Source organism: Neofelis nebulosa, chromosome 7 (assembly GCF_028018385.1).
Source record: "Neofelis nebulosa isolate mNeoNeb1 chromosome 7, mNeoNeb1.pri, whole genome shotgun sequence".
In the NCBI taxonomy this organism is placed as follows: domain Eukaryota; kingdom Metazoa; phylum Chordata; class Mammalia; order Carnivora; family Felidae; genus Neofelis; species Neofelis nebulosa.
In genome coordinates, this window is record NC_080788.1 from 148,336,810 (window position 1) to 148,347,617 (window position 10,808).

General features: G+C 43.1%; 1 pseudogene; it reads right to left on the reverse strand.

Moving 5' to 3' along the window:
• Positions 1-251: 251 nt before the first annotated feature.
• Positions 252-751, reverse strand: LOC131518015 (immunoglobulin heavy variable 3-74-like; annotated as a pseudogene).
• Between the last annotated feature and the right edge of the window lie 10,057 nt (positions 752-10,808).

Below are 10,808 nucleotides of genomic sequence, written 5' to 3' on the forward strand. Positions count from 1 at the left end.
TTTTCCTATGACAACAGGTATCTAATTCAGAGAGTTAATAGGTAAGCACAGAATCCTGTGTCCAGAGAGGCTCCCTGGGGAAACTGCTGTGTGGACAGGAAGCCCCAGACCCTGACAGGAAACCTGCCTGTAACCTCCAACTGCACCTGCTCCTGGCAACACAAAGCAGAATTGTGCATAGTGTGCGCCCCCTGGTGGTGCTGATCCCCTCCTGCAGGGAGGTTTGCGTGTGGGCTCCCAGTGATGTCCCCTCACCAGTCTCTTGCACAGTAATATGTGGCCATGTCTTCGGCCCTCAGGTTCATCTGCAGATACAGCGTGTTCTTGGCGTTGTCTCTGGAGATGGTGAATCGGCCCTTCACGGAATCTGCGTAGTATGTGCCACTTCCATCAGTATCAATCCGTCAGACCCACTGCAGCCCCTTCCCTGGAGCCTGGCGGACCCCGTTCATGCTGGAACTACTGAAGGTGAATCCAGAGGCTACAACGGTGAGTCTCAGGGACCCCCCAGGCTTCACCAGGTCTCCCCCAGACTCCACCAGCTGCACGTCACACTGGACACCTGCAGACGCAAGACATCTTGGTCAGGAAACTGTCACACATCCACTGGTTCTCTCTCATATCCACTCACATACTCAGTGTCTCTCGTTCACCATGAATTACCTTTTAAAAAAGCAACAAGGAAAACCAAGCCAAGCACATACTCCATGGTGAGGTGTCTGTGTTCTGTCCTGATCACAGAATGGGAACACCTGGGACCCCTGGAGCTGGGGCTCATCTCCCAGCTGCTTGGTCGGGATGGGCTGGTTTTATCAGCACAGAGAGGGCCCTATTTGCATGTCCTCTTACATATATATCACACTGCAGACTTAGATTTGATTCTTTCAAAGTGAATGGCAGGTTTAGGGATGCACTTCTACATTAGTTTGTGTGGATGGTGCTGTGACAATATGAATAATTCTACTCAGTGAGCACAGGTATGTTTGCGGAACTCGTGCATTTTTACATGTCTTTCATCAACAAAGGTCGTTTTCACTCTACAATTATTTTACATAATTTATGAAGTTTAATCCCAAGTACTTTATTCTGTGCCATTTTCAGTTGTATAATTTTGTTATTTGTTTTGCATATATTTCCATGCTGGGGTGTAGAATCATAGGTGGTTTATTTTTATTTATTTTCTTTGTTCATTGTGCTCATTGTGCATCCTGCACTTTTCCTCATTTTAAAAAACTGGTTCTAATATTTTTTGTGGTATCTCCAGGGTTTTGTTATGTTTAAGATCATGTCATCTGCAAACAAGTAATTTTCCTTCCTCCTTACTGATTTAAATGTCTTTTATTTCTTTTTATTGCCAAAGTTTGTGGGTACTTCTTCCAGTTGTAGGAGAAGAATGCCTTTCCCTTCTTTTCTTCTGGGTTTTCACCAGGTGTAAGGATTCAATTGACATAAGACTGATCTAAAGGGAGAATAAATATCATTTTGCAAGTGCCTGGGCCTCCTAATAATATGACACCCAGAGAATGAACAAAGCAGGTGGCACTTGTGACTTACAGACAACAAAACATTGGATTTGGCAAGAGTCAAGGCAAAGGTGTGGTTTTGGGGTATTTAATTAGTCAACAAATAACTAGGTTTGTTTGCACAACCTTCTTGTCCCTGAGTTCCTTATTCTGGTGCTAAGGATGGTTCTCCCCTCCTGGTACAGGGAAGGGGAGTTTCCCAAGGGAGATTTATATCCTGCTGTCAAGGGACAAAGGAGGGTCTGAGAGTCCTTGGACTGGCTGTTTCTCCCGTGACTTTCATCCAAATAAGGACTGTGACACGATGATATGGTTTGAGGCAGCATAGTTATTCTTCACGTTATCATGTGGAATACTTATGTTGGGGATGAGCATCATTTCCTGGCTCCTGATATGGCAGAAATGCTTTTAGTATTTTATGTTCAATATGCTGTCAGGTGTGGGCTTTCATAGTGGCCATGATCATGTGGAGGTAATTTCCTTCTCCTTTTTAATTATTTTTAAATGATGAACATGTGTTTTTTGTTCATGAAAAAACTTTCTCTAATGATTTTATGAATAAATTAAGGATGGCTTTGATTTAATCATTCCCTCTGTTAATGGAGGACATCACATTTTTGCATTTGTGTATGTTGAAGGAAACTTGCATCTCAGGGATGCATCACACTGGATTATCATGTGTGATCCTTTCAGTGTGCTGTTGAATTCAGTAGACTCGGACTTAATCAAGGAATTTTGCATGTATGTGTATCTGAGACACTGGCCTGTAGTTTCCCTTCTTGTGGTGTGTTTCTCTGGCTTTGTTGTGAGAGTAAACGTGTCCTCATAAAGTGCATCTGGGAGTGGTCTTTTTCATCAGCAATTTGTAATAGTTTGAGAAGTATTGGCATTAATTATTCTTTAAATATTGTGGAATTTTAATAAAGCCTTGTTTTTTTTTGGAGGGTGAAGGTTTATATTAAGGATATCTTCTTACTAATTTTTGTTTTGTTCCTCTGTATTTTGCATGAAAGAATATTGGTGGATCATATAATGCTAGAAAATGTGTAATTTGTTCTTGGTGATCTCGTTGTTGACCTATAAATATCTAAGTTTTTCCTTTATGATCCTTTTCATGTGTTTAGTTCAGTTATGTCTCCTTTTCCAGTTCCGATCGCATTTGTTTGAATCGTACCTATTTCCCTAGGCTACCTATGTTTTTTAAATTTCACTTATCTTTCCAAATTCAAATTTTAATGAAGTTGATTTGTTTTCTGTATTTGTGATAGTCTTTTTTTCTCTGCTGTATCTTTTTATGTTAATTTTATATTTATGTTTTTATCTCAATGAAAATACCAATGCCTTTTTTTAAAGGAATGTGAAAAATATACTAACTCATATGTAACCACAAAACACATGGAAGTAAAAAAAAGTCATGAAGAGGAGAGAACCTGGAAGAAGGAGAACACTTCTTCCTTCTAAATATGTTGCAGACGTACATTAGCTCCAACGGTGTACTGCTGGCATGAAATGAGGCATAGAGACCAGTGGAGCTCATTACGGAGCCAAGATGTAGAATTGTGCAGATGCAGTCAGCAAATCCTGTATGAGATTTCCAACAATGCACAGTGGGGAAAGGATTGTGTCTCTTAAAATGGTGTTTTACTAGGGGCACCTGGGTGGCTCAGTCAGCTAAGCATCCAACTTCCAGTCACGTATTGTTGTCATGATTTGTGGGTTTGAGCCCCACATCAGGCTCTGTGCTGACAGCTCAGAGCCTGGGTTCTGTGTCTGCCTCTATCCTGTGCCTCCCCTGATCATGATCTGTCTCTCTCCCTCAAAAATAAAAGAAACATTAAAAAATGGTGTTGATATACACGTGCAAAATAATGACATTTGGCCGTACTCTTGCATCATACATATACGTCAACGCAAAAAAATCTCAAAATGGATTAAAGATTAAGCAAAACAGCTGACCCAAAATGCCTTCGAAGAAAACACACAGGATAACCCTCATGACATTCTCTTGACAGTGATTTATTTGATACAAAAGCAAAATCACAGAGAACCATGGCAGACAAGGGGGACTGCATCAAAATAGAAAGGGGGCAAATCAAACAGTAGCAGGGTGAGAAGGCAGTCTATGAAATGGGAGACATTACATTAAAAATATTGAAAAGGAGATAATATCCAAAATACAGGAGGGACTCCTTACCATCAATACCAAAAATCACAATTATAATAATAAACGCATCACCTGATTAAAATTTGGGTCAAACATGTAAATATCCATTTTGCTATTAAGGTTGAAAAAATGTCCATCCAGCATATGACTTGCTGTTCATCATCACTAATCATCAGAGAATTCCACCCCCGATCCACTGAGATATCACCTCACAACTGATAGCAAGGCTATTATAAAATAAGGCAAACACAACGAGAACATCTCAAGTGTTGCTGAGGATGTGGAGAACAGGCAATCCTAGAATTCACTTGATGGGAGTGCAACATCGTGTAGCTACTATGGAAAACTGTGGTGCAATAACCCACTAAACTGAGTTCCTAATCTGCTCCTATACAGTTGACTTCATGTCCAGCTGAGTGTGAGGAAGGTCTGGGCCTCATGTTCTGTGGAGAGGCAGGTGCAGAGACAGATGGATCCAGTGGATGATTCCTTAACAACTTAAGTAGAATGGATCCCTGGCTGACCGTTTTGTAAGACTTGACTCAGTGTGCCTCCCCACTGGTTGTCTCAGGCTTCCTGAACTGGATGGAGAACAAAAGGAGTGAAGGGTAGAAACTACTGTTTTCTCTCACAGGAACGTGTATATACTGAGAATCCTTGAGAGAAAGTCGTGGAGTTGATGAAGAAGCTGTGGGGTTGCGACAACTACAAGACTCTTTACTCATGCTCTCTCTTCATGGGCATCAAGGGAAAACCTTAAGGAAAATAAAAGGAGAGAGGAGCTGCTCAAATATATTAAGTTTAGATCACTTGAATGAGTCAGTCTCCTCTGTTTGAAAATCACTTACATCTATTTTAAATGGTGGCCCGTGTACTTGTGAGGCACAGGTCTGATCATATGAGAGTTAATTTATCCCCGAGCTTGGTCTCTGTCAAGGTCGGCACTACTATATGACTGTTCACTCTAAATGTTAGAAGACATCTGTGTTTGTAAATGGTTTAGGAAACAGTGTGTACTGTTTACTGGTCAGGATGAAGCTTGCAGGGCATGATGAGAAAGATGCTTCACAGGAAACCTGACCCTGAAACACTGGTTCCGGATATGAATTCTGAGATCTTGGGTGCCCCCTGGAGACCTGTGAACCTCCAGGTTCCCTACGTGGCTCCTGGTGTCCTGTGTGTTCCTGATGACCTGAGTGCCCCCAGGTGAACTGAGTGGCAACTAGTGACCTCAACGCCCCATGGACACCTGAGCATCCCCCTGGAGGTCTGAGTGCTCCATGCAGAACTGAGCGACCCTGGTGTCCTCAGCTCCCCCTGGTAACCTGAGCACCCCAGCAGATCTCAGTTACCTCTGCTGTCCTGAATGCCCCCTTGTGACTTTTAGGTAACCTCAAGGCAAATCGCAATTTTTGGGCCAATGCTCAGCTCTCAGAAGTCCTTTGTGGTGTTTGAGCCAGCTCTGTGGCTAGGCCTATCCTGTCCTGTTCACCCTTAGAGGGGGTTCTGATTGTGTGGCTGTTAATCCTGGGGGAACCTCCAAGGGTGTGGCCAGCACCTGCTTTATCCCTCTTCCTCTTGCCTAACAAACTGCCTAACTGATGGACATGTGGCTCTTGTGGTCTGGACCCTAGTATGTGATATAGAATATATGATAGTATGTGAACCATCCACTGCATCCACTCTGCTCGGGTCGGTGGATCCAATTCCACCAGAAATTACTGGTTGAGATGGAGAACCCCAAGATGCTGCTAGTGAGGTGCAGAGTGTGCAAGGCACTCACCAGTTGGGCACAACCCCTGCAGCTGCACCTGGGACAGGACCCCTGGGGACAAGGAGACTCAGCCTGGGCCAGTCACCAGCAGTCACAACCATTCCCATCATCCCACATCTGACATCTGAAACCCTCAGCTTTAGGACCTCTCACCAGGCACAAGGAAGGCCCTACAGTCTCTTCTGTTTCTCGAATACAGTTTTGCCTTCCTTAGGGACTTCAGCCCTGTCTGAGGAGAGAGCTGTGGGCTCCCACTCCCCGAGACTGGAGTTTACTCTAGATCTTGAGAAGTTTGCCTGTGTGGGAGGGAGCATGTCCTGATAAGTGGACAAAAATTGAGTCAGGCTCCCCTGGTCCTTCCAGGTCCACCTGTGGGCATCTCTTTGTGGATCCGCAGGCTTGTTGGTCCACGGTCAAGGCAACACTTGGTCTATGAATTGTGTTGGAGGCAGGTCAAGTGATGGCCTCACCTTTCTGATCAGACAGTGAACAAATGAGTGGATCACAATTCACTATACTCTATCTGTCCGAAAGATATTTGAAGGGATCCATATTTTCTCCAGAAAACTTTCCAAATCAAGTCTTTAAGTACATTCAATTTAAACAGTCATTCCACACATAACTGCATAGGAAAAATCTATATTGATGTCCAGTCTGTTGTAAATATAACAAGCAAAGGACACTTGTTCCCAGGATCTTATTTCTTTTAGTTTCCACACTGATGTATTAACCTCACCTGACAACTACCTGCAGAGCTTGAGCACACCTGGAGACTTCTGATCTTGATGGTTCTCTGCTGAGGGGTTTGCTTCCTCAGTCATCTGCAAAGCTTGGAAGCAGTGCCGACATTTTTAAGTGCTCAGACACCAAGACATGGACACCTTTCTGTCACCTGCAGATATGATTCCCATGCATGGCTGGTGTCTCCATCTCCTGAGGAATCCCCATCCAACACAAGGGGCTGTTAACTCAGGGAGGAGGCACAGATGTCACAGAAAAGTGGGGGACTCTTCACTGATATGGCACAGAGACCATCAGTATCTGAGGTTAGATGTTAATGGCACTAAAACAACCACATTAATGAAAATGGATTGGCTGACCTGGACATCATTGGAATCTAAAAATCCGGAGCCTAGAGAAATGGTAGAAAATGTGTTCATAGTCCTCAAGGCATGTGCCAAGAGGATAAATGCTGAGTTAGCTGAATAGACTTCAAATAGAGATCAGAATGCTAGATAGTAAAAGATGATAAGTGGATAGGTGATGGATGATAGAGGGTAGATAGATGATAGATAGATAATAGATACTTTTATGTTATATTAAAGTCATTATAGAGGATTCACATCATTATGAATGTATTATAATGAAATTACCCACTATTGGCAATATTTTTTAAAAGACCATAATTTCATACGGAAAAGAATATTTGACACCAACTTTAGATATACAAAATAAATAATTATGACTTCAATATTTGTGAATACAGCGTCCACATGGGGTAACACATGCCTGCTTGTAGATTCCTCCTCCCTCTGGGGCTTTGGCTTCCATTCCCATTTGTTCCCAGGGTCTCCCTTCCCAGGATGTCTTGAGCTCTGGGGTGTGCAGGGACAAGAGCTCTGTCCTGGATCTGGACCATCGTCCCTCTGGTTAACATTTACAGCTCCTTCCAGGCCCTTGCTCAACCACCAGGCTTCTGCCCACCAGGCTCCCTCCCTGCCTCCTCCACCTGCCAGCCTCCTTCTGGACTCCTCCATTCATTTCCTGTGGGTTTAACAATAGTTTGTTAGGTTGGCAGGTCTCCTAATAATAATTCGCATTGAGGAAAGAACTGTATAGGTAAAACATGACAGACTCTCTCCACAATAGCCTTGAGTTCATTCCCATGATGTTATTATATTGCACCCCATATCAGCCCCTTGACCCCACAGTCTTGCCTTAGAAACTGTCACTTTCATGAACTGAACTAAATCTGTCCCCCCTACACAACTGGTCCATCCTATCTATCTATTCTATATGGTCATCAGACAACCACCAAGCTAAGAAGGAACACAATATACAGTGTGAAGACATAAGTATTTATAGAAATAATTTTATAAAATTTTATCTAATAATGAAAGTAATGATATATTTACAGAAGTAACTTAAATATGGTAAATGACCATGTTTATTATAAGATTCTATGAGTTTAGATGAACATAATCAAGTTACAGGACAACCGAGTAACCACAGGCCAAAGAAATGTATCATTCTCAGGTCCATCCAAACCCTTTTCTTTGCACACCAATCAGTTTCCTATCTCTCCCTTTCTCTCTGGGCCTCGCGTGTTCTCTGTCTCAAAAATAAATAAACACTACAAAATAAAGATACGTACAGGTCAGTGATATTTTTTTTAAAAAAATTTTTTTTTCAATGTTTTTTATTTATTTTTGGGACAGAGAGAGACAGAGCATGAACAGGGGAGGTGCAGAGAGAGGGAGACACAGAATCGGAAACAGGCTCCAGGCTCCGAGCCATCAGCCCAGAGCCTGACGCGGGGCTCAAACTCACGGACCGCGAGATCGTGACCTGGCTGAAGTCGGACGCTTAACCGACTGCGCCACCCAGGCGCCCCAAGGTCAGTGATATTTAATGGAGAACCCAGAAATAATCCCCTTCATCTTTGGTCAACTGAATTTTGACAAGAGCAGACAACATGACATTGGGGAGCAAATGGTCTTTTTAATAAATGGTGCTAGACAGCTGGCTATCCATGTGCAGAGGAATGAAATTGTGTCCATATCTCACACCATATACAAACATCAAATCAAAATGCATCAACAGTTTAAATGTAAAATTATGACCTCTGGAAGCAATATATCGAGATAAATCTTCATGACCATTGGGTTTAGCAATGCTGTTAGAGATGACACCAAAGCACAAGCAAGGAAAGAAAAGTAGATAAATTTAGGTTTCTCAACATTAGAAACCTTTGTACACCAGAAGATGCTATCCCCAAAGTGAAAAGACAAAGCCTAATGGAAGACAATATTTGCACAGTATTTGTCTGGTAAGAGCCTGTTATGCAGAATGTATAAAGAGTTTTTACAACTCATCAACAAAAAGACAACCCAATTTTTTTTTTCAACATTTTTTATTTATTTTTGGGACAGAGAGAGACAGAGCATGAACGGGGGAGGGGCAGAGAGAGAGGGAGACACAGAATCGGAAACAGGCTCCAGGCTCCGAGCCATCAGCCCAGAGCCTGACGCGGGGCTCGAACTCACGGACCGCGAGATCGTGACCTGGCTGAAGTCGGACGCTTAGCCAACTGCGCCACCCAGGCGCCCCAAGACAACCCAATTTTTAATATGGACAAAGGATTTGGATATATCTTTCCCCAGTGCAATCATACAAATGGTGAATACCACTTGAAAAGATATTAAACATCAATAGTCCTTATGGAAATGGAGATTTAAACCACAGTGAGATACCCTTTTACACGCACTAAGAATGCTCTAATCAATACAACTATAAAATAACAAATGTTGGTAAAGATGTTGAGAAATTGGAACCCTTCAACCTTGCTTGTGGAAATGTAAAATGGTGGAGACTATGTGTAAAAGAGTTTGACAATTCCCCCCCCCCAAAAAAAGATAAAAACATAGAATTACCATATGGCCCAACAATACTACTCCTAGATGTATATCGCGAAGATTGAAAACAGTTGTTTAAACAAAGTGCATGTGCACATACATAGCAGTACTGTTCACAATAGCCACATTGTAGAAACTATGCAAATACCTATCGGTGTGTGAATGGATAAACAACCTGGGGCAGACCCTTAAACAGGAATATTATTCTGTCATACAAAGAAATAAAGTAAAATGTTGTGGCTGTAGAGAATACTGGTTTCTCAGAAAGCTATCACAGAACTCCACATCTGCACTTACATCTGGAAATTTAAAGCAAAGCCTTGAGCAGGTATTCATGTTCCTGTATTCATAGCAGCTTGTTCACAACAGCCAAAAGATGGAAGCAACCCAAGTAACTATTCACAGGTGAGTAAATAAACAAAATGTAGTATATACACAATGGAATATGATTCAGCCTTCAAAAGGAAGAGAGTTCTGACACACACCTGCACACCGACTGAACTTGGCAGTCATTATGCTGAGTGAAATGAGCCAGTGACAGAAGGAAAATACACTATGGTTCCACTTAAGTGAGGTGTCCAGAAAAGTCATACTCAGAGACACCAAGTAGAATGTGGCTGTAGGGGCCGAGGGGAAAGGGGAATTGGGATTTAGGGTTTAATAGATACAGAGTTTCCCTAGGGGAACATGACAACGTTCTGGAGATGGATGTACAACAGTGTGAATGCAGTTAATGCCAGACAACTGTATGCTTAAAGTGACTTACGTGGTAAGTGTTATGTTACATACATTTAATCAGAATTTAAAAAGGAAGGACTGATACACGTCACAACATGGGTGAATGCAGAAAACATCCTCAGTGACAGAAGCCATCCAGAAAAGGCCACTCAGGAACCATCTTGCTCTTTTTTTTTTTTTTTAACATTTATTATTTATTGTTGAAAAAGAGAGACAGAGACAGGTCATGATAGGGGGAGGGGTTAGCAATAGGGAGACACAGAATCTCAAGCAACCTGAAGGCTCTGAGCTGTTAGCACACAGCCAGAAGCATGTGCTCCTACCCATCAACTTCAAGATCACGACCTGATGTGAACTCGGGGTTTAGCGGACTGAGACCCCAGGAGCCCCAGGAACCACCTTGCTCTTTAAATCCCCCCAGGTTACACAGATAGGGGAAAGTGTCAGGAGCACTTCCCCAAAAGAACCCAGATCAGATTGGGAAAAGACATTTCACAGTGGGGCAGGTGGGGACACTTGAAGTGGGCCTGTGGTCTGGGGTCTAATGTGGAAACGCAGGGATTTCCTCATTTGGGGTTCTGTGGTGGTTTCTCCGGAGGGCGTCCCCGTTTGGGTTAAAACGCACCAAAGTATCTCGTGTGAAGTGGCAAATGCGGTAAAGAAATGAGCCTCCAGGTAAAGCGTATTTGCGCTGCCTTGACACGTTCACTGCACGTTTGAAATCACAGGTACTCCTGCAAACAACAGTGTCAGCCCCACATGTCAGAAGCAAGAGAGGGGTCAAACGCTGTGAGGTAGGCCCACGCCCAGACCCAGCTCACCCAGGCGGAGAGGCCACGGGCCCTGCAGGAGGCAGCACGTGAGCCAGAGGCACGTGGGAGGGTTCTATTGGTGGCCACGTGTCTTGGGTGCAGCGGAAGCAGTGGGATTTGGAATTCCGGTTGTCCAGAAGACGCCACTAAGAAGCTGTTAGA